At 40.4% G+C, this 25,709-nt stretch overlaps 1 protein-coding gene across 29 annotated transcripts in view; it reads right to left on the reverse strand.

Moving 5' to 3' along the window:
* Positions 1-25,709, reverse strand: part of ADD3 (adducin 3) — a 100,924-nt gene that overhangs the window by 59,268 nt on the left and 15,947 nt on the right. Inside the window, exon 1 of one of the 29 annotated variants that reach the window (XR_014565004.1) lies at positions 19,993-20,147. The exons of the other annotated variants lie outside the window; for them this stretch is intronic. The gene's annotated coding sequence lies outside the window, so the exon portion shown is untranslated. Of the gene's footprint in view, positions 1-19,992; positions 20,148-25,709 lie in introns of those variants that run through there. 29 annotated transcript variants of the gene reach the window in all.

Consider the following 25,709-nt stretch of genomic DNA (forward strand, 5'->3'; position numbering starts at 1 on the left):
AGCCACTCAAAAACACTGCATTTGTTGACTTTTTTGTTTTTAAAAAAACAACCAACCAGGTGTTCAGAAAAGTGAACTCGACTTCTCTGGTTCCTCAAAACTGGCTGCAACAGGGATGGACAACTGAAATCAAAAGGACTTCAGCACGTTTAACAATATAATGGATTCTAGCCAATGTTTATATGAAGCTTGTTTTTTACGAATCTTTGATTACAAATCAAAATTGCTCTTAGAAAGTAAGGTTAGATAGTGCCTAACTGGACATTCAAAAAGCACCGTAAAATCAGTTTGCCATTGAGTTCTAATTGCCAATACTTCTCAAATCAAATTAGCAGGACACCAAGACAGTAATCTCCTCTCCTCCTGAAGTTTTTCATAAACTGCAAAGAACCCTGAGGAGGAAACAGTCGAATCTCTCACCATTCTGACTTTGCAGAAGGCAGAAGCAGCACAACAGGTTTGTACGGTTTCTGCAAATGGCCTGTCCAAAGAGAAGCAAAGTCCAACCCCTCCCATCCATTTTATAGCACATGCAGAGAACGGTACTTTTGCAGGCTTCGTCCTGGTGGCCACCATTTACCCCCACAAAATATCCTGGCCATAGCATTCATTCTGACACATTCTGTGGAAAATTGTGTCCAGCCCCACTCGCAGTCCTCCCTGCTCCCGTCACAGAACGATACAGCGTAGAGGGAAACAGCAATTACCATGAGGCAACCCGAAGTAAAATCTCTGCTGCCACCCGTACTGATTTAAGCTTTAAAAATAAATATGACATTGGGTGGGATTCAACTAATGAGTCCTGTCAGTGGGTGCCCACACAAGGACTTGTGCAAAAGGACTTTCCCCTGCATGCCCCTGAAATTGGCGGGGGTGGGTGGGTTCAGGAGATTCCCCAGAACAGTACACAAGAGGAGGGTGGATCAAGCTGTCAGTAGTCTAACTGAAATGCCTGCTCTGATGGAACACTTGACATAGTGTAATGTTGAATTTCTTTCACTACAAAACAGAATGCATGCACCAATTTTTGAAGACTTAGGTGCCTTACAAATATCCAGAAATACCCAAATTTGCCGCCAGAGAATGGTACGTGAAATCTGGGCACTATTTTTGATTCATTTTTTCTTAACACCATTATCAGGCAAAGAACAGCAAAAATGGTTTGGGTCCTAGCCATGGAGCAGGAGAAAGCAAGCTTGCTCCATAAGCGACAACCATTTAGAATTTGAAGATTGCTTTCATATCTTCTCTCAGTCTCCTCTTTACCAAGCTAAGCATACGCAATTCCCTCAACAGTTCCCCATAAGACTTGGTTTCCAGACCCTTTATCATCTTGGTCACCCTCCTCTGCACACCACAAGCTTTCAATATGCTTCTTAAATTGTGGTGCCCCGAACTGGACAGTGTGTTCTCACAGTCTCTAACGTACAAAAGTAACCATGTATCAAAGGAGTCACAGTACAGTACATTCAAAGTTGCATGGCATGCTTTTTTCTGAAGTAAAAAATATTCTCTCACAGTTATCAGCTTATAATGTTTGATGAAATTAAGGGAAGCCACTCTGGTACAATTCATGACCTTGGGTTATAAAAATAAAGATAAAACTAGAATATGTTAACAAAGCTTGAGGTTGCATACTAATGGCTTAGAAACTAGATTTCTGTGTTTTCTACTTCACTTCCAACTCCCACCCCCAAGGCATCAAAGGATTTAGAAAAGAGATCCTTAGGGAAATAATTGGGAATTTTTATAGCATGATATTTCCTTATACCACAGGCCACAGGAATGTAAACAGCTTTACCAAGCAGTGATTTCCTCATTGGAAACAACTGACAATAACGCAACAATTCTTCCATCCCTAAATATTGCCAAAGCCTTAAGTACATAGAATGCAAGAAGTATAAAATAATTTTACAAAAATTCAACAGCCAGACAAGTCTCAAGCATCTTTATGGAAATGAAAAATTAACACAGGAGAGACTTGCATGATAATTCTTATGATACATTTTCACTTTAAAAACAAAGCTTTTCTTGTAGTAATTTATCAGTTACATGGGCCACAGCTACATTTCCTTGCTTCGGTCCAAACAATTCTATCTTAGCTCACATACAGGATAATAGTGGGGAGCGTCCATTGCTTACTTTTTAGTAAAAAAATAATAATTGTGGGGCTTTTTAATGGATAGTTTTGTGAGTTTGGACCCAACACACCAAAAATTGCATGAAGTGATACCAAAGTCATGTTTCAGTTCGCCATCTTTATTCAAAATGGCATATGGTGTCCAAACATTGACCCCCATCCCAACCTTAGGAACCACTGTGCCTGAAAATGGCACCCAGTGTCCAAATGGCAACAAAGTCCTCCACCCTACTTGGGAACCATCGTGCCAAGTTTCACAACAACATCTTGATAGGCGTTCAAATATTTAGAAAACAAACAGGCAGACAGCCCACTTTCCAAAATATATAGTTGAAGAGAATATGCAATCAACTCAACTGAAGTCAACAGAATATTCCCGTTTAGTAGAGCAAGTGGCTTGCTCTAGGACTTGCTCTAGCTTTTGAGTGCTTGCTCTATAGCCATGCAAGCAAAAACACTAGCAAAGACAGATCAAACCTGGCACCGTCTAGATATTAATGCTTGTTAACACCATATTTTCCTTGCTCTGCCATTGGCCCTCCCCTCCCCTCATGTCTCTTGTTTTTTAGACTGTTAGTCTACACAGAGTCTAGGACACTTTGACATGTGTACAGCACATGGCTAGTGTAAATGTTCTAGAAATCAAGTAACCATGCAATTACTCCTGTATGGTATCAGGTCAGGAAAAAAGAAGAAAATTGTTGGACAGCTGCAGTATGTGTCCCAAACTACTTAAGACCCTTTCTATTGATTAACTGATCTATGATACAGCCTTAAAAGGCATTGCTGCTTTTGTTCCAGGTCACCAAGGTGCTGGAATGAATATGTTACTATATAGTTTGGGGGCATTCCTATCTTCAGATCTCCAGTAATTACTAGTTTAATACTATTCTGTATTATATCTGTAATGCCTAATAAAGGTCTGGCGAAAGAAAGACTATTTCAAAGTAATATATTCCATCCAGTCATCATTCACCCAGTTTGCCTTCTCATAAGGTGGTCTACATATTCAAACAAGCAAGCACCTTAAATTTCAGCTGGATAAAATATTCCAATGGCAAAAAGCCCCAACATGAAACTTAAGCACACTATTGATGTATATTTAGGAACTAAGCCAAATGCATAATTTTAATTTGGAATCAGAATATGAGGATATAACATTTAAAAAGACTCCACCAAATCATTACCACATTCCAGTTAATTTGAATTGTTTCAAACATTTAAAAACCTGTCCAAGTTTTAATTTTTGAAAACAATTTCACATATAGAAAGTTTTTTAAGAGGCAAGAGCAGGAAGAACTTTCTGATAGTAAGAGCTGTTCAACAGTGGAATGGGCTCCCTTGGAAGGTGGTGGGCTCTCATTCCTTAAGGGTTTTAAAGCAGAGGTTGGATGGCCATCTGTCCTGGATGGTTCAGTTGAGAATCCTGCACCACAGGGGGTTGGACTAGATGATCCTTGGGGTCCCTTCCAACTCTACAATTCTACGAGGTGGTGTTTTTTTTTAACTGCATCTGTTTTCTGGCAGAGGGTAGAAGTGGGAAATTTAAAATCACCTCCAGTCAGAATAAAGGTATACTAAAATGTGAAAACATAGTGTGTGTGGTAGGAATCAACAATCAGGTTTAACGTATTTCTACTTTATCACACCTACAAACAAACAAAAAAGGCACAACATCTGCATTTTTTATATTTATATTTAATAGTAATAAAATGAATGCTTTGTGTTGTGTTTTCCACAGTCCATGTCAGTATTAAATATTCATTCTAAAAAGGTAAAGGTAAAGGTACCCCTGCCCGTACGGGCCAGTCTTGACAGACTCTGGGGTTGTGCGCCCATCTCACTCAAGAGGCCAGGGGCCAGCGCTGTCCGGAGACACTTCCAGGTCACGTGGCCAGCGTGACATCGCTGCTCTGGCGAGCCAGAGCCGCACACGGAAACGCCGTTTACCTTCCCGCTGGTAAGCGGTCCCTATTTATCTACTTGCACCCGGAGGTGCTTTCGAACTGCTAGGTTGGCAGGCGCTGGGACCGAGCAGCGGGAGCGCACCCCGCCGCAGGGATTCGAACCGCCGACCTTTTGATCGGCAAGTCCTAGGCGCTGAGGCTTTAACCCACAGCGCCACCTGCGTCCCAATATTCATTCTACTATGTGCCATAAACTGTGTAGGGCAATCCTATGTATGTCTACTGAGAACAAAGTTCACTGATGCTTACTTTCAGGATAAGTAAGCTCACCATCATAAATCTGACTGACTCAACACACGCAGTTACATTTTTCTTGCTATTGTGAACAGAAAAGAAAGCATAATCCTACAGCTTGCACCTGCTGAGCCTCTCACCATCCAGCAATCTGGTACCAGAAGGTGACAGCAGTAGTCCTGTGACTTCCACACCTATAGCCAATTTACATCTTCTGGCTGCAGCACCAGCTACAAAGCAGAGAGGGCCACTGCTACAAACTTTTCTAACTGTTGTTTGCTTTTATTGAGGGAGGGGAGATGTGTCTGGGAGGAGAGGAGCTGGAGGGGGGGGGGTTTACAGAATGCAGTATGGTGGGGCAGGCAGGGTAAAGAGCACAAGGCACAGACAGTGAGTGACTGCCATGTGCCAGTCCCTCCTCCTCCTGGGAAATTGTGGTTATCCCATCAGCCAGGACCTCAGATCTGTGGCTGCTGTAAATTCTCCTCAACCTCTCAGCAGCTTTCAATACCATCAACCATGGTATCCATCTGGCGAGGCTTGCATATCTTTAGGCGTTGGGTAAAAACATTACTCTTCTCCCTCACCTTTGGCTAATTAAATAATCTATGTCCTTTTAAACTGAGGAATGGGTATTGTTTTGTTTGTTATTATTTTATGTATTTTTGTGTTTTTATAGGCGAATGGGATCGAGATACGGATATGCTCGTACCCCTTCCAATCTGCGCCCCATCCTGAGAGACGAGGGTAGGGTGAGCAAGGATTACTCACCTCCGTCACTGGTGTTGTGCAATGCCAGGTCTATAGGCAACAAAACCGCCACCCTGCGAGATTTCTTCACCTCGCAGGGGGTTGACCTGGCATGTGTGACTGAGACCTGGGTGCGCGAAGGGGATACTGTTACCTTACGAGAGATGGCGCCCCCGGGTTTCTCCGTCCTTCACCAGTCGCGGACTGTGGGCCGGGGGGGGAGGGGTGGCGTTATTAATCCGGGAAGATTGTTCTTTCAGGGCTCTACCATCGCCATCGATCCCCGGCATTGAATGTGTTGGCCTAGTGTGGGGCTCCGAGGTGAGCTTGGCTGTCTGGCTGGTGTACCGGCCACCTAGCGCACCAGCAGCCACCCTGTCAAGCCTGCTGGAGGCGGTGGCCGGCTGGGCCTTGGAGTTCCCTAACCTATTGGTATTGGGGGACTTCAACATCTATGCTGATGCCACTCCCTCCTCACAGGCTCTGGACCTGGTGTCTTCCATGGCGACACTAGGGCTCTCCCAGTTTGTTTCGGGCCCCACACATCAAGCAGGCCACACGCTGGATTTGATCTTTGGCATCGGTATAGATGTGATCATGTTTCCTTCGATGAAGGTGCCATGGTCTGATCACTATGCTCTGAAAGCCAGGATTGACGTTCCACCCCCACCCTGCTTGGGTGGCGAGCCAATTTGGGCTCGCCCGCAGAGGCTGATGGACCCTGATAGATTCTGTCAAGTCTTGCGGGACCTTTCTCCCCCTGGCAACTCATTGACTGAGCTTGTTGAGGCCTGGAATACCCAGCTCCTAGCAGCCATCAATGAGATCGCACCTAAGCGCCCTCTGCGACCCCGCAGAAACCGGGCTCCCTGGTTTACCGAGGAGCTCCAGAAAATGAAGCGGGACCTCAGACGGCTAGAGCGAGTATGGCGGGGTGCCCGTGACGGAGCTTCAAGAACATCTTATAGGGTTTTTATGAAAACCTACGAGATGGCAGTGAAGGCCGCTAAGAAGTCCTACTTCTCGGCCTCCATTGCATCCGCTAGCTCTCGCCCGGCGCAATTATTTAGTATAATTCGGTCTTTAACGTCCCTTGAAGGACAGCCAAATTTAAATAACAATTTGACACACAGCTGTGAGGCATTCGCGAGCTTTTTTGCGGAGAAGGTCTTGTTGCTCCGCCATGACCTCCCTGCCAATTTGGATACAATAAAGGAACTGGAGGCCCCTCGACTGTCCTCGGGTTCAGTATTAGACCACTTTGACTGGATATCCCCAGCCGATGTGGACAGACTCCTCCGAGCTGGAAAGCCCACCATCTGTCCTCTCGACCCGTGCCCGTCCTGGCTGATTAGAGCGTGTCCAGACGAGGTGCGGGCCCCCCTGGGGGATATCATCAATCTGTCCCTTGGCACCGGGACATTCCCAGGGGAACTGAAGGAGGCAGTGGTGCGCCCGCTCTTAAAGAAAACATCATTAGATCCTTTAGATCTATCCAATTACCGCCCAGTTTCGAATCTTCCATTCCTGGGTAAGGTGATTGAGAGAGCGGTTGCTGAACAGCTTGGTTGGTTTCTGGATGAAACATCAGCTCTGGATCCATTCCAGTCCGGCTTCCGCGCTGGTCATGGGACCGAGACGGCTCTGGTCGCCCTAACAGATGATCTCCGCAGGCAGCTGGATCGAGGCGGGTCGGGGCTGCTGATTCTTCTAGACCTGTCAGCAGCCTTCGACATGGTCGATCACGAACTCCTGGACCACCGCCTTGCCGACGTGGGGATCCAGGGCACAGTCCTTCAATGGCTGCACTCGTTTCTCTCTGGTCGGGGACAGAGGGTGGCGCTTGGGGGGGAATTGTCATCCCGCCACTCCTTGGTGTGTGGTGTGCCCCAGGGTGCAATACTCTCCCCGATGCTTTTTAACATCTTTATGCGCCCCCTCGCCCAGCTTGTCCGGAGTTTTGGGCTGGGCTGCCATCAGTATGCTGATGACACCCAACTCTATCTGTTGATGGACGGCCACCCAGACTCGGCCCCAGACACACTGATCAGATGCTTGGAGACTGTGGCTGGATGGGTTCGTGGGAGCCGGTTGAAGTTAAATCCTTCGAAGACAGAGGTCCTCTGGCTGGGACGGGACGACATGGGACTGAGGGGGCAACTCCCATCTCTTGCGGGGATGCAATTAGTGCCAGCACCGTCCGTTAAGAGTTTGGGTGTAATCTTCGATACCTCCCTCTCCATGGAGGCACAGATTGCAGCTATAACAAAGGCGGCATTTTTTCATCTCCGCCAAGCTAAGCAGCTGGCTCCTTACCTCTCTCGCCCTGACCTAGCCACTGTGATCCACGCGACAGTCACCTCCAGACTGGATTATTGTAACTCGCTCTACGTGGGGCTGCCCTTGAGACTGACCCAGAAACTCCAGCGGGTGCAGAATGCCGCAGCGAGACTCCTTACGGGGTCTTCGCTTAGAGATCACATTCATCCGGTGCTATATAAGCTGCACTGGCTCCCGGTGGAGTACAGGATCAGGTTTAAGGTGCTGGTTTTAACCTTCAAAGCCCTATACGGCCTAGGGCCCTCGTACCTACGGGACTGCCTCTCCTGGTATGCCCCACAGAGGAACTTACGGTCTTCAAATAAAAACACCTTGAAGGTCCCAAGCCACAGAGAGGTTAGGCTGGCCTCAACTAGAGCCAGGGCTTTTTCGGCTGCGGCTCCAACCTGGTGGAACGCTCTGTCACAAGAGACAAGGGCCCTGCAGGACTTGACATCTTTCCGCAGGGCCTGCAAGACAGAGCTGTTCCACCTGGCCTTTGGTCAGGGCGCAGCCTGACTCCCTCCTTTGGCAATCTTTACAAGACTTTAGTTTATGGTTGCCATTAATTTTGATTTTAATTCATTTTTATAATGTTTTATAATGTTGTACTGTTTTAGTGTTGTTAGCCGCCCTGAGCCCGGCTTCGGCTGGGGAGGGCGGGATATAAATAAAATTTATTATTATTATTATTATTATTATTATTATTATTATTATTATTATTATTATATTGTAAACTCCCCTGTGATCTTCGGATGAAGGGCAATATAGAAATTTTATAAATAATAATAACAACAGTTCACCATCAGGCAAAGTTTCCATTCCTTTCTTAGAAGTTTGCCTAATTAAGGGCTAAGATTTTGGCAGCTGGACAGACAAATGTTTGAGATTATGGGAGGATTTTATAACAGATTTTAAGATTAGTTTAAGATAATTCTTTAGCTGCTTACTCTAAACTTTTGGAATCAACTATACGTTATTATAACAAACTGCAGAGTTATTTCATTTCAGACCTAATACTCAGAGTTAACTCTACTTGCCTTAACAGCTGTCAAGTTCTTTCCAAGTGTTTAGTCAAAAAGGGAAGCTGATTCAAAGTGCTTCTAACTGTAAAAAAAATCATTTGGTTTCAAAAGGCACACTTGTTCTTTGTCAAACATATCTACCAGGAACCAAACGACCTATAACTTTTTCTTTGAAAGACAGATCTCTGTGTTTTATCTTCTTAATTTCAAAAGTGGCTTGCTTGGTGCAGAACATGAGGTGAAAGTCTTACTGGTAATTACATTTGTATGAATAATAATTTCATTTGTATAAATGACTTATATGGCAAGGTACTTTATCTTCATTTCCTACCACCTTTTAAAAGGGAGTATAATTGCTCTCATTTTAAAGATGGAAAATCCCAAGTTTTGCCACTCAATGACTGGGAAGCGGATAGAGAAATACATTCATACCAAATTTTCAAGGCCAACGATTCATTTACCATTGCACATATATTTTTCAAATTAGATTCCTTAAAATAATTAACAACCTACAGGTTTTTATGGTATTGCTACGGCTACAAAAGCAAATAAGTCTGCTCATTAGTCATGACAATAAATGTATCAAATCATCACAAGTAGTGTTTGGTAATCAGCAGCCCACCTACATAGTGTTAAAAGGTGGGTGCTATACATTGCATTATGCTGTTCTACTAATTGCTTTGATATATGTTCCATTTTTTTGCGGTAGTACTATATTGTCCAATCTCTTTTTCTCTATATACTATATCTGCACTAGATTGTCAACATCCTGTGAACTCGGTAGACTGCATTGACAGCAGATTGACCAGTAGATATGAAGCTCAAATAAAGGTGTGCACCAGATGGGCATTGCTGCCATGTGAGATTCACTGCATGAGGTGGTGAAGGAAGGAGAGGGATCCAAACGCTCACTATTACCAAGGGCAGAGCAAATGCAGGTGATGTTTCTGTTTTAGGCAACTCCAGCTAGCACTCTGTTCTCTCCTCAGATTCAAACTGCAATTGTTTCTCTGCTCTCATTCTAGCTGAAGGGTACTACCATCTAGAGATGAAAGAGATTCAGAACCAACAAGGAATACTGATTTAGAAAATTATTTTTGTCAAGCAATCCATTGCCAGATAATTTGCTCATTTACATTAACTTAGATGTGACTACTACCAGTATTTTTACTGATATTTTAAACTAAATAATTGTTCAAACTTTTCTGTTGACATTTCAACTATTTCTGGGAATTCTTTCCTTTTTGGAAAAACTACCCATTATAAAATAGATGGGGCTGAGGGAAGAAAGTAGTAGCCTTATACAGAATCAATCTATCTATCATCTATCTATCTATCTATCTATCTATCTATCTATCTATCTATCTATCTTATAAATGAATTTTTAAAATGATACGTTGCCTGTGGCTAATTTATCATCAGTTTCAGTCTCTTGTCCTAAACTGTTTGCATTTCTGGCAAGGTCCCTTGGGTTTGCCCCTACAAACTATTTCTAGTACAGATCTGCCCTATGCAAGATGAATAATAATAATAATAATAATAATAATAATAATAATAATAATAATAATAATTTATTATTTGTACCCCACCCATCTGGCTGGGTTTCCCCAGCCACTCTGGGCGGCTTCCAACAAAGATAAAAGATACACTAAAATGTCACATATTAAAAACTTCCCTGAACAGGGCTGCCTTCAGATGTCTTCTGAATGTCAGGTAGATGTTTATCGCTTTGACATCTGATGGGAGGGCGTTCCACAGGGCGGGCGCCACTACCGAGAAGGCCCTCTGCCTGGTTCCCTGTAACTTGGCCTCTTGCAGTGAGGGAACCGCCAGAAGGCCCTCGGAGCTGGACCTTAGTGTCCGGGCAGAACGATGTGGGAGGAGACGCTCCTTCAGATATACTGGACCGAGGCCATTTAGGGCTTTAAAGGTCAGCACCAATACTTTGAATTGTGCTCGGAAACGTACTGGGAGCCAATGTAGGTTTTTCAAGACCGGTGTTATATGGTCTCGGCGGTCGCTCCCAGTCACCAGTCTAGCTGCCGCATTCTGGATTAGTTGTAGTTTCTGGGTCACCTTCAAAGGTAACCCCACGTAGAGCGCACTGCAGTAGTCCAAGCGGGAGATAACCAGAGCATGTACCACTCTGGCGAGACAGTCTGCTACGCAGCTCAATAATTTATCAATGCTAAGAGCACATAGCACTAGTTGCCTCAAAAAAATGGCAGACTCAACTAATGTGTTTACCTGTTCCTGCCTGCAGTAGCCAATTAAGGACAATGGAGGGATGCATATAGTAAGGGTTTCAGGACATTGGAAAAGTTGTGATAGATATGGCAGGAGAGGAGGGAACTCCTGGTCAAAAGCAACACAAATTTACAAAGCTATCCAGTTTTACTATCTTTCACAATTGAAAAAACCCCAGAAATTTTCAATTTTAACACAATATACACTTCAAAAGAATGCAAGAAGAAAAGAACAAATTCTACACAAACTCAAGATAAGTAGAGAATGTAAAGTAAAAGCAAGAAAAGAATCATGAGATGCTCAAATGCTAATTAACCTGTGTAACAATTGTGTTTCAGGCGGGGGTGGGGAGGGGGGTGGGATCCATTTTTCAATCCAGACTCTCATCTTCAGGCTACACTTGGTTAATGAGACTTTTTCCCACTATAAATTTTCTGTAGCAGAAGAGACATCCTTATCAGCTTGCAGCAACTTTTGCTCCTTTAATCTATCATTGGTCATTATTCACAAGTAGAGCCAAAAGTTCAGAAATTATCCTTCCCAGGAACTCCATTAACTTCAAAATAGCATGGTTATAGAAGTTACACGCAAGTTTGTTCAGTGAGATAACTGCAAGCTGTTCACCTTTCCTTGAATGCAAAACAGACCTCTTCATCATTTTAAGTTAGCTGAGCCGGCATGAACAATAACTTGATTATGTAACTGAATATTCCATTCTTGCAACCACAAGCATTCTCCTGAGACATTCTGTAAGTTGTTAAAGTCACTGGACTTCTCGCCAAACAATGACAATTCTTACAGTTCATCAGCTCAACTAAATATATGACTTAGATGAGATTCATTTAACTCTTCCAGAAATTGTATTAAACTACATAAATTTGTAGAGAAAACAGCCTTTCCTTTAGTTAAATTAATGCACACCTTCCCAATCCAAAACAAAAATGAGCATCTGTAACTGATACAAGATCACTCTCAGGAAAACCAAAGGGAAAAAAGTATAATTCCCATTACAAGAGCCTTTGAACATCATTAGCAAGAGGTAGGAAGGGGGAAAGTGTGAAAGTTCCTATATGGTGGGGGACGGGGAGGGGGGGACACGGGACGGACAACCAAAATGTTTCTACAGTGTTACTATTTCAAACAAGGATTGGATAAAAACATTACAGAAGATGGGGCTGATACTGCTATTCCTCCTGTTGTTTTTTAGAGGTAGAAGATCAAAAAGTTTTTATATCTGAGACATATATATAGTGCTATTTTCTGGGGGGATGCAGGGCGATGCATACCCTTAAACATTTTGTGAATCTTTGTACTTTTGTCCATTTACTGTATTTATTTTTCCTGATTTGAACTATAAAATGGTGATTTGCTTGAGTCAAAATGAGAGTACTCCTAAACATTTTTTAAAGAAAAAAAGCACTGTGTGTGTGTGTGTGTGTGTGTGTGTGTGTCACATCAGAAAACAGAATTTTTGTCCTACAAAGATTGGTGCAACTGCTTATGCTAATTCACCACCAAAACATGCTTCTGTCCTAAGTATGATACGTAATTTCTCAATTTTCAAGGTATTAAACTGGGGTAGCTAACAAAGGCTCCTCAATAGATTTGTACCTATCATATTTTTGTTCTTTTTAAAAAGTTTTTAGAATCTGAGGGTTCCCCCCCCCCCAAGAAAAATTGTTCCTATGCATGCCCTGCTGTGGTGTCCAAAGTTTTTTATGGTTCCTTCAAGCTCCCCAAATTTGTGTTTTTATTTTTGCCATACTCATTTTTACATTTCATCCCACCCACCACTGAGGGTTCAACATGGGGCAATGTGGCTCTCAGATAGAAAAAAATTAACCATCCCTGTATTAAAGCAACCCATAAGACTGTCCAAAGGAGGATTAAACAGGCATCTTTACTATACTGTAACACAGCACAACACATCATAGAAAATCACTTCTTCTCAATATTTGAGGTTCTTTTATTTTAAGAGACGGTAAGATGGTCTGCTACATGATCACTAAATTCTACATTTTCAGTTTCTGGGATAGGCCTCTCAAGAAGGCAGGAATGCTGGGGCTCCCGCAACAACCAGCAGATCTGCCAGAAGTATAGCAGCGTCTACATGTATATACTCTGTATATATGGGTCAGACATATACTCGGTGCTCAAAAGCAGAACCCAGCACAAAGAAGGCAAAAGGGAAAGTGCTGGAGTCATGATAGGGAACTTAGCAGAACTGAATGGTGAAATAATAATCTCAGTTCATTCCAGTGGAAGTAGTAATGGAAATGCGGTCTGAAGTGTTTTACAATGGTTTAAATAAAGCCTTTCTAAACAAAATAAAATGCATGGCTATTTCCACTCCAGATGAATTGCATTCCAAACCTAATTTCAAGTTTTTGTATTTGCACACTAACCTCAGTGCTAACATTGCGTGGGTGGGATGAATCCTATTCATTCACACATTTCTAAGGAACCTGACAATGTTGGTGATAACATTCTATTTCCAGAAGAGTGGCTGAGAGAACAGATCAACAGTTCAAGACTAAGCCATGTGTGCAGCTATTTGACAGGGCTTTTCTCAGGATACTATTCCATTTACATAGCGGGATAGTTTGAGAATGTGAATGCACATTCAAGCTGATGACCTCCAATAATCTATTTTTAGATATTAAATGTCCACTTGATTTCCAACAACTAAGCAGATTAGCATAACAGCACAAATTGTCTCTTGATACAGTACAATTTGCCCAAAATGCCAAATAATATAGATCCTGGTCTTAATCTGAATGCAAATTAGAAAAATCTGTTGAAAAAGGACAGCAATTTGTATATTATTATCTCTGCTTATGCTCAAGTGTGCAACATATATATTACAATTTTAAATATATGAAAAGCTTCATGTTCATTATCTTATTACGGAGTTTACAATGATCCTGCAAGAAAGAGGTGGAGAACCTGTGATCTTTCCAGGTGTCCTTGGATTCCAACTCTTTCCCACCTTCTAAACAACAACAACAATGAAAGCATGACCCGAAGGCATGGGCTCAATATTCCCTTGCATCATTGCAGAGACAACAGGACTTGATTTGACACAGCAAATTTGACATAGCAAATTGGGAGGATTCAAAATACAGTGGTACCTCGGGTTACATACGCTTCAGGTTACATACGCTTCAGGTTACAGACTCCTCTAACCCAGAAATAGTACCTCGGGTTAAGAACTTTGCTTCAGGATGAGAACAGCAATCGTGCAGCGGTGGCGCAGTGGCAGCAGGAGGCCCCATTAGCTAAAGTGGTGCTTCAGGTTAAGAACAGTTTCAGGTTAAGTACGGACCTCAAGAACGAATTAAGTGCTTAACCTGAGGTACCACTGTAATATGTTTCAATTTTCTTTGCCCATGACACCTCAGACACCCGCACCCCATCACTTGTGCATTGTCTTACAGTCTAGAAACTAAAAACAGATTTGTTAACTGAAAAAGGATTCTTCTTGACCAGTATAATACACACCAGTGGGCAAGACCAAGTATGCAGCCCAATAGGTCTAACTATGAAAACAGCTACAACTTCAAATATGCCAATGCAGCACTTTCATGAGAATGGGGAGGGAAACCTCTTTTTAAATGAACAAAGGCAAAAGTTGAAAGTATCAATCCATTTTAGCCATCTAGTTAGGAGAGAGACAGACTGAGCCAGGAGTAAAAGATGATTGATTCATCAGCACCCACGTCTAATGTTTGAACTGCACTTTGCCTTTTAGATGTTATTGCTAGAAATAAATGGCCTATGTGTCTGACATGAGTCTTTGATGTTAAGCAGAAGATTGAACCAAACCACTAAGAACATGAAAAAGGCTTTTTAAAAAGAGAATATTTTCCATTAGCAAGCACGTAATATGAAAGTAAAACAATTATGTCTAAGCAACACTCCATCCCTATTTACTTTATCTCTGAATGAATACTCCAGGGGTTGAGGGTTTGACAGACATCTCTGCTCTCACGGTAACAGTATATCCTGATAATCTTATTTTTTAGTTTTGATTAGCAAGTTTAGTTTTCCTTGATTCCTATGGATCCAACAGTTTTTGAGCAATTCCAAAGTTGAGGACTCTTTTGTTAGATGAGCAATACATGTTCATGATAATTTAAATAGAGATTGAAATGTCTTTCTTTCTAGCTTGACTAGAGGACTCATTCCAAAAGTAGAGAAACTTTTTTCACCCTTCCACTAGCAACCAGTACAAGAGGAAAGGGTAGGAGACTTCCAAGTCTGGTTTATTTACTTTTGCCTTGCCCGAGATCAACTAAAAGCAGTTCTAAGTGTGTACACCACAAGAGAAGGAGGCATTCATTATGGGTGTGGCTGCTCTCCCTGGTAAGGGCTGTCTGTTCCCAGAGTAAGAAAGGAAAAACTGGGCTGGCAAAAATTATTACAGCTTCTCTTTTCAGGGAACGGTGAGCTCCGCTTAAATTAGCTGATGGTGAAAGGGAGCATGCTAGTGTACAAAGTACTAACCATAGAAATGTTACTACTTTCAGTTGTCTGAACACCTGTTTGCATTGCTATAATATGTACACAGATTTTCTCTCTCAGTGCAATACAGAAGAAAGGCAAGACAGGTTTTATTATTATAGCTTCTCATTAATAATGAGGATGAATACTAGTATAACTTTATTACATGCATGTATTACAGAAGTAATTTGTGTGTGTATGTTTGTGTGTGTGTGTACACACACACAGTTTATTTATTTTCATAAAATTTATTGTTTCACTGTTAAAGAAACCTTCAAAGCACTTTACAAAAAGATAAAACAAGAAAATCAAGAAAAAATTAAAACCTTACCTTAAAACATACAAAAGTTAAAATACTAAAACAGATTAAAATTGTCTCTACTTTCTAAGCATCTAGGTAGGCTTGTCTAAATAATAAAGTTTTTAAGAAGTGCTAAAAAGAGTACAGAGAAGGTGCCTGCTTGATCTCAATATGCAGAGAGTTCCAAAGGGCAGGTGCTGCCACACTAAATGATCAAGTTACAGTGGTACCTCTGCTTACGTACTTAATTCGTTCCGGTGGTCCATTCTTAACCTGAAACTGTTCTTAACCTGAAGCACCACTTTAGCTAATGGGGCCTCCCGCTGCCACTGCACCGCGATTTCTGTTCTCATCCTGAAGCAAAGTTCTTAACCCGAGGTTTTGTAGTGTCAATTCTGCAGACCAAAGCATTCAAACAGATGGATGTGGGGTATGACAATCTTGTACATAAACCAGTCCCAAATTGTTAAGGGCTTTATATGCTAATAGTAACACATTGAATCTGGGATGGTAGTGAATCGGCAACCAGTGCGGATACTTGAGCACTGGTGCTATTTGCTACCACAGCCTTACTCCTGTCAGCAATCGTGCTGAAGCATTTGACACTAACTGCAGCTTCCACATCAAGTGCAAAGGAAGCCTCATATAGAGTGCACTGCAGTAAACCAGTCTTGAAGTAACCAGCGCATGAACTACTGTGGGAAGGCTTTCCCAGCACAGGAAACAATCATTCAATACTCCTGGGCTCTCACATATGGTTGCTCCTCAGCAAGCATGCCATCCATCCACTGGTAGACTCTACTTTGGTCACAACTCACAACACTCATTCAACATACAATTCTTCCACTACAAAGCGTGTTGTACCGTTTCCACACATTATTCTGTATTGTTTTATTCAAGCGTTCACATACCACAAAAAAATAACAATGCTATATTCATTTATAGTTAAAGCACAATTTTTGACCAGGATGAAAACTCTAATGCAGGGTTGCAGAATGTCTGGTCTCTCTCTCCCTGCTCGCCCCACTTCTGCCCAGCAGCTCATCCAAAACTCCTTTAGGCAATTCCACAGCTCTTTCCAAACATCAAATGGTGAGAATTCCAACACAGAGTTAAGGGAGAAGGGACACCAGGGGCAGAGAGCTGTGGAGCCTCTTCCTAGCATATGCTAGTCAAAACACTTAATCTTCATAACAGAAATCTAAAACAGCAATTGATAATTACAAGTGTTAATATTTCAAACTGTTGCATAAAATGTTGTTAAATAATAATTATTAATGTGCCTGCAGTGACACTTCTTTCCAAGAAAAGCTTCTCATTTCCAATAAACAGGAATTCATTACATTGGAAAAACAAATTCTTGATATAAGTATTGCAAAAAATAACTGGGTAGTCTCAAACCAGATATTCAATGATAGGTGCTCATAATATATCAACTACTACTGTAGCTCTTTTCCTGTCTTCTGAGACAGTCACACTAATCTGACATTTTTGGAGACAGAATGCATACAGAATGCACACTTTCCATTCTTGCCCATCTGGTTTCAATCTGTCTTTCAATAATTGTCTTCTCTGCATTTTATTACAGAGGTGCTCGCACCCTATACTATTGGAGATTAAATCCACCCCAGCAAATGGTGTTTATATACAAGGAAGTGTTACAGACAAATGGCTTAACACATTGTCAACACTTCTAAAAGTACACGTGTCTTTAGTGGGAAAGAAATGAGCCTCTGTTGTGGGTTTAATGAAATATTTCCAATTAACTCAGTTTCATTTGAAAAATATTTTTAAACAACTAATTCTTCTGCAAATTGAATTCTTGTGCACATGGCCTTGTAAAGAAGCCCAAAAAGTTAGTAGCCTGCACACAAACCTGTCAATTGCAGGGCTGGAGGACATGACTGGAAATGCTACACCAGGTCTTTTGGTCCTGTGACAGTCAGTCAGTATGGTCAGCCTTTTTAACTGAATTTGGATTCAGTGGCAAATTATGCCACTATGTTAAAAAAATAAGATCCCTCTCTAGGGCTAGGTGGCATGTGGCCCAAGGGTTGGACCAAGTTGCTTATAAATATTAAAATACAAAGTCTCACCTAAATAGTTTGGTCAAAGCTGTACTCAGGTTTGTTGGCAGTCCCTGCACAGCTCATCCTTGTTAAGTCAGTACAGTAGAACCTCAACTTACCACAGCCTCTACTTGCGAACAATTCAACTTGCTACCGCGGCAAACCCGGAAGTAAATACCGGGTTTGCCATGGTTCGTGCACACGCAGAAGTGGCTGCCGCCGTCTGCACATGCGCAGAATGGTGCCATGGCCAAATGCACACGAGCAGAACAGCGCTTCTACCAGTGACCCGGATCAACTCATGAACAGACCTCCGGAATGGATTCCATACCTGAGTAGAGGTTCCACTGTATACTGAATTAAATTAATGTCTGGACATCCCCAATGCCATTAACTGATTATGAAGCTAAGAAATATTCCAAGCCCAGGTCAAAGGTAGCTGCTCCTATAAAATAACGACTCATTCCAAACATAAGCAGCATACTCTACATGCATGTTTCATGTTTTGATTCAAAGATTATGTATTTAAGGCATTACTAATACAAGCTGTAATAATCTATTGTCCTGACACTGGCCATGCCTGTTTTGTAATACTGACATGCCAGTTGGATGAAATTGCAAATGGCTTTTAAAGAGTCACTCCCAAGAAAAGCTAGTATTTGGCTATCTAAGCAACTTATGAGTCATTTTGAATAATGATACTGTTCATATTTTATCTATCAGATGGAAAACAGTAAACTATTTAATCTGGCACTTAATTGACTGAATTGTAAAATAAGCATCCATAGAATTCTCTTGCTTTCAATTTTTTAAAATTCTAAAACTAAAAACTTCTGCAATGCTCAAAACATTTTTTGAAAAATAATTACTATTTTAATTGTTTGAAAGAGAGGAGACTTTGGCTATATTTCCTGAGCTAATATTCAAGAGTCAAAATTAATTATGAAATAGGCATGTTTTAATTGTATGGTTAAAGTTTTCCTTGTGAAAATAAGAGCAGATAGTTCTAAGTTCAAAGATGATATAGCCCTGAATAACTTAAACAGGGTGGGTAATATGTATATATTACCTGTGTGTAGAGAGTTGGCAGTATAAACAATTCCAGTTAAATAAAGATGTGTGTTACAGTTTGCTGTTTTTGAGGTTAAAAAACAAACAAACTGATACAAAGATGTACAGCCAGATTTTTTTTTTTGCCATATTTGCTTTAAAAGAAGATTGCTATTTTACAGTATTACTGCAAAAAGTGGTCTTTCTCATCACCAATGTAACAGAAACAGATTCTCTTAAAGTGCTTCCACTATTATTCCACCTTCAGTCCTACCAAGAGATGAATACAATGCTTCCAGTTGGAGTTGGAGAGCAAGGCTGGAACTGGTTGCTATTGGATAAACTTACTAGAAGCACCCATGCTGATTCAGTTTGAAATGACACTTAAGGGAAAAGAAAAAGTAAAGCCTACAAATAAATTGCTGAAAACACCATCTATAGCCAAACATGCCATTGCTTGCTTCAATTATGTAGAACCATTCTATCTACTCAATGCCTCTTAATTATACAATTGTTTCCAGCTGACTGAAGATTCCTTGATACTAGAAATTCCCCAAAGAGCCATAAATTCAGGGGAAGTACCTTAACAGGGTACAATGGATTGTGTGTGGTTGAAGCCAGTAAGTACAGATTTGGCTGAAGGAATCTTAATAAATTAATGCCAAGCATTCAATTTGCAACAAGAAGGGGGTGGGGAAGAAGAGAAAGTTTCCAGGCTCTATAAAACCACACATAAGTGGGAAAGGATTCTTCTATAAATGGAAAGGGACCACAGATGCTACTTGAAAATAAAGCATTAAGGAATAAAACCTCTACAGTTCAGTCACATTTCTAAGACAGAAACAAAACACATGAACATCTAATGCATAGACTTTGTAGGATCTGTATTAACTCCCAAAAATGTCCTGCCACCTGCTTCCCAGCACTGGAATTTAGGACCACTAGGAAAAGTACTCTGCAGTTTAGAGTAGGCATAAAGGTGTTTTAAAGGAGAAAGAGGTTATTTCTGAAGTGACTATTCAGGCATTAAAAAAAAACCACAACCCACTCATTTTCTAATTTGCAAGTGCATTCAAACAAAACTAAAGCTCACTTTAAAAAAAATAATATTTGTTTTATATGACCAATTAATTTCCCTAATGCATTACAGCTCCTGTAGAAGTAGTATTAAATTCAACATTTCATATATAAACAAGTATCAGTTATAATCCATGTATAAAAATGTACTATTGGAATAATTTAGTTATGAAAATCTCATTTAAGTACACCATTACTGCCCTGCACTGAGAACAATAATACATTTTATACATACATAGTGAAATTCACAAGCTTTACTGGCCTTAGCAGCTATAGTCAAAATGTGTGATTGTCAGGCTCCTGTTCTTACCTAAATGGTGAAGAAGTAGTGGTCTTATCTGACAACAAACTGAGCTTTAGATGTGCTCAGAGTACCTCTAAAATACACTGCAAGGTTAAGAACAATCTCCTTTTCTGAATGCAGGAGAACAGTTGCAGCCTGTCCACGTCATGCTTTACTTCAGAAGAATTCTGAATACCTCCAAAGCACAGAGTGAAATAGACAAGTTCCAGCCCTCCATCTAAGCCTGGAGGAAGGAAGAAGAGGATTTCCCCAGCAATTGCTATGTGAGTGCCTTGGAAGTGTAGCAGATCTGCCAGGAGAATTTTCAACCCCCTCCCCCAACTCCAGGCTTAACAGGAGGCCTGTGTAAAGCAGTGCTTCAATCTTTAACCAGAAGATTAAATCAGTGGGACTGTTTAAGGGCACACTTGGTTGTTTCCCTATTATGATTAAAGGAGAAAAATAAATAAAAACAACCTTCCCTTCTAGAAAGAGTATCAAATTGCAACATATCCTGAAGTATTCTCAAAAAAGGAAATATACTGAGAAACTCGTAATATCCCAATTAGTTAAAGCAATTGCACAGAAGCTTAAAAACCAGATGATTCATCAAGTAAGAATCTTAGTGTAGAACCCTAATATCCAGAATTATCCCAGCTTAACAATTTATTATCAAATCTTTCAGAGTTATTTTTATGAGTAGACTATAAGGAATAAATATCCGGCATTCTGTAAGATTTATTCAACTGCCTGTATTGCAATGTTAATGAGTAAGGCTTATAATCATAACTTGAAACACTATATTCCCATTATCAACTGTCCCTTGGCTGCTGAGAAACATTTTGCCAGGACAGTTTGGTGTGATACAAAGATATGTCAGCTCCACACCCCCATTGGTGAAAGCTCTTCTGTATAATTCTGTGACCTTCCACTGCAAATGAAACATCCGCCCCTGAACTTGGCTTTGTCAACATTCCCATGGCTGCATTCAATCAAGTAACCATAGCAAAGTCTTAATATCTTAGTAAAGTGTCCAGACTTCTTTTAAGAGTTCAATTTCAGTACAAAACAAAACAACCTAGTAGAAATAAAAGTCCAAGTAATCCCTCTAAAACACTTTCCAGCAACTATTATCTTACATGTATAGAAATCAAGGAAGGATTTAAAAATACTATAATAAAGAAAAACAGAGAAAACTGCATTATAAAGGGTATTTTTAAGAAGACACTGATAGTTTTTATTTTACTTCCTTTTGACAACACTTACCAGAGCTAGCAACATACAGTATGCCACAAGATGAAGCATTAAACACATAGGTTTGTAATCACTTGATAAATTCACATTTGAAATTCATTATTAATCAAGTTATGGAAATGACCAACTTCTGAAAGTGTTTTTTTTTTCCTTTCCTTTGGATGCTACTGTAGCGAAACACATTTTTTTTGTCAAGCATAGAATCATAGAATCATAGAGTTGGAAGAGACCACAAGGGCCATCGAGTCCAACCCCCTGCCAAGCATCAAGTCTATACAAAATATTTTCCCCTACTGCAGATGTTTAATGAAGCCAAGAAATCAAACCTGATCTTAAACAATTTGTACTGCAATAAATCTATGCATTTTAAATAATATGGATGCATTATAGTAACTGTTACCTATGAGACACTCTTCAAACAAGTGAATGGACCCCAAGATTATGTGACATTTTGTTTTCTTGAATGATAAACTATAACAGCAAACTCAACAAAAGCAAAACTGAAGGCCTTGAAGTAAAATGTATGTGTACATTAATCATAACTGATGATTTTTAAAGTGAGCATAGAAAGTGAGACATAGATGTAGGAATTCAAATGGGGCAGGAAATAACAGAAATAAACACAATCTCCCACAACAAAATTCTATCTCCAACCCCACACATAGAATCATAATTTTTCTAGACTCAAAACTTGTCTGGCATTTATTCATCTCTTCATCCAACTCAAGTTGCCTTGGCTTCCTGCAGCCAATCAGAAGCCACACTTTGGAAGTTGAACAGACTTCCGGAATGGATTCTGTTCGACTTCCAAGGTACGACTGTATTTTGCTCTTAAGTGGAAGAAGCCAGCTCCAGAACCTGAGTAACACAAGACATGTTGTGGATCTTTCCAAGTAATCAGCCTCCAGGTCAGAAACTGCTGTACAAGACCAGATGTTACAGGAGAATACTGGAATTTACTGGAATGGCATCTGACCTTGAGAAGGTGACAGATCTCTCAGTAACTGAAATTAAGTTTCCTTGCTCATTTGCACAGAGCAGCATTCTTACTGCAGTTCTTATTTCTACATGGAAGTAAAAAAGCATGCCTGCTAGTTAGCCTTGAGAAGGGCATGCAGATCAGAAAAGTAACTTAAGCACACAGAAATAACCAGAGTCAAGCTACATTGTAATCATGTCATGGTTTTGCCCTCATTTGACTCTCCCTATAATCCTCTTATGACTCTCACTTATTCAGTCATGGTGAATTTTGTTTACATGTCTGGGAAGACACTGTCATTGTTTTGTTTTATGGCAAAATTAGATAATAAATTTTAAATAATCAAACATTAAAAGTAGCAAGCTATACTACTTTTATACTTTTTTCTCAATTATTTATTTTCCCTTGCTACATAATAATTTTTGTAACTTCCCAAATTTTCATTCCCACATTTAGAATCTTGTCATAGATTCACATTTGAAATTGAGCAATTGCTATCTGTTTCAGTTTGAATTTCTAGTATGACCACTCCTGACAGACTGGGATGAGTAATAGAAGTTTAATGGATTGTACAACATATTGAAATCATACCATGGCCATTACATACAGAGTTTAGCATGCATTCTGACTTTGAACAAAATGAGAAGAAAATACTAGCCTATTCACCTCCTTGCCTAATCACCAGATTTAGTGGTGGGCACCAGAAACCTCTCAAAAACATACTTCTAAAAAAATGCAGGGACAAGTTTCAAGGGAAAGAGTAACCTTAATTTTGTGGCAGGTATGAATCCCAGATAAGTGAGGGGTGGCAAAAAAGGAGACATGTTTTGTTAAAATGGTTCCAGGCTGCAAGAAAATGGATCCAATGGCACATGTGTTGCTCATCATTGTACTTGATTATTATGTCAAGAAAGCATGAGTAATTGCTTCCATTCTCCTAACCATCAGAAATTATGTATTTTGTTGCCACAGCACATATACTGCAGTCACCTATTAAGCAGCATGTGATTGGAGAAACTGTTTTTTTATCCAATGAGGACAATTTAATAGCTGTGAGAGAACTAAATGGTAGTCAGCAGGTTTTCTAGGCTTTGGAGAATAAGGATTCCCTGTCACCTGCTCTTTACATTTTATAAAAGAGTTGCAGTCTGTATGCTTCAATATACTAGTTCTCAGATAAAATTCTCCCAACTCAAACACATCCAGAGTGTCACAAATCTTTTAAGTTCATAACTATCTCAAGCTTTGAGTGAACTAGTTCACAGCTTTACATTTAGGCATTAAACATGAACTGCTGAGAAGATGAAGAACATGGCTACATCAGTTAGGATAATGATACCTCTAACAATATATACAATTATGTTTCAAAAGAAAGCAGCTTTTTGTGTTTCCAACAGTAGTTACATTTTCTTAGCCTTGACTAGCACATAAAGTCTCTTCCTCCCACCTCAGTAGTTTTCAGCTCTGCTGCTCAATCCAGCCTGCCCTCTACCACTATAGTGGTGAACTGTGTTTTCCAGCCAAGGGAATACTATCTAGTATAGTGGTAACTTTGCTCACACTTTGACATTTAAAGCTAAAAAGGCAAATAACCTTTCGCAGATGTAACAGAACTAAGGGAAGAAATTGCTAATCTTTTCTTAGCCAAGTGTCATAATTTAAATGACCCTGCATGCCACTGACATCTGTGGGGAAAAAAATAATTCAATAGCATCTGTGTGATTAGGTTTTCATACTGAATTTTACTATATTACCGAGTGTCCAAACAATATTTAATGTGTAGTGATCACAAACCCCACACCTGAGCCCTTTGGAATGTACAGAGAATTCTGGAAAGAAGACCTAGGGTAGACTTCATAGACTGCCAAAATTTGTGGCAGCCACCAACTCTGCCCTTTCTCTAAGGGGGAAAGGAACAAGTCTTGTAACATCACACTGAGTTCTGGGGTTACTCCAGCTTCACTGCAAACATTGTGAGCCATGAAGGGAGATATCTTACTGCTTGGAAGCCTATTGGCAGCTTAGCAAAAGATGGAGTCATTCCTCTAATTTCCAGAGCCCGAAAAAGGCAGGTGGTGGTGAAGGATATCTCTTTGATTTCTGATGAGCCTCAGCATGAGATCTGACCGATCCTGAGGAAAGTCACAAGGATGACAGATGCATTCACCAGGTGTGAGCACAACTGTGGTCCCTTGAGCAAAGATGATTGCTCAACCCCCATCTTCAATTCTCTTTGCACATGTTGGGGACTTTGAAGGAGCCGAGGTTAGCCTCTTGCATTTATCATGATGCCGTTCAAGTTTATGTAACCAGCAGTGGGATTTGCAAGTAATGTTTATATAATATAATCCTATTTTCAGAAGAGGCCAAAATGTATAATATCAACGGTACCTGCTCTTTATTTCTTGTTTTGAATGTAAGATGAGGAACTATGATTACATCATCATGCAGACAACGCAGAACTGAAGTAGAAATGAAAATAGGTCATATTTAATGTTCCCGGAGGAGCCTTTCATATTCAACTCCCTAAGAATGTAGTCGTGTTCAAAGTCCTATTGAACACTGTGGGATTTAATTCTGCATTTAAAACATGCATAGAAGTGGATGTGAAATCTTGACAGCCAAAGATGAATACTAGCATATACATCTACTCATTTAGAACCCATATCTTGTCCTCTTCCCCATACCACACAATATACATTACTGTATGGTAATGTAAAATATAAGCAGAAGTTTAGGTTGATTAATACTCCTTCTGCCTATGGCGTCTAGGTTGCGTAGGGCACACAAACCTAATTGGATATTGGGCATACCTCCTTAGCAGTGCTACATTAAACTTGCCTTCTTAACAACGTGCTTTAACACTTCCTACCACAGCCATTTTGTGTTTGCATTGCCCCCTCCCTGGTAGCCATTTTGTGACAGGCATGCCCAACACACCCTCGAAATTTGAAAAGTTGTCCACTAGTCTACAAGGGCTGGTGACCCCTGAAATAAAATATCATTAGCCTATTATCTTTTTGGGAGGTGTATTTAACTGAAGCTTAGAAAAAAATAGAAAAAATCTGGGTCATCTTGCATGTCACAAGTATGGTTGTTTTACTCACACACAAAATGTCAGTTTGGAAAACTGTTGCCAGATAATGAAAGGCTGCAAAAGTATATTTAAAATGATGCAGAATATATGAAAATAAATATAGGACTATATAGGTTGACATTTTTACAGAATAACCCTAGTACTAGTTTGCCATTAATCTATTCAGCCCACTACATATCATATCATATCATATCATATCATATCATATCAATTTGTATTCTGCCCTATACCCACAGGTCTCAGGGTTGTTCAAAGGATAAAAGCAGAATACAAATCCACAAAATACATAATCAAAACAAAAACAACCCAATAACCCCCGCCCCGCCCAAATGCAAGTGTTCAGAAAATACTTCTAGAAGTAATAAATGTCATAAATTTGGAAGGAAAACTGAGGAAGACTGTAATCAAAATACA

The sequence above is a fragment of the Podarcis gaigeae genome (genome assembly GCF_964106915.1).
Source record: "Podarcis gaigeae genome assembly, chromosome: 5".
Taxonomy (NCBI): domain Eukaryota; kingdom Metazoa; phylum Chordata; class Lepidosauria; order Squamata; family Lacertidae; genus Podarcis; species Podarcis gaigeae.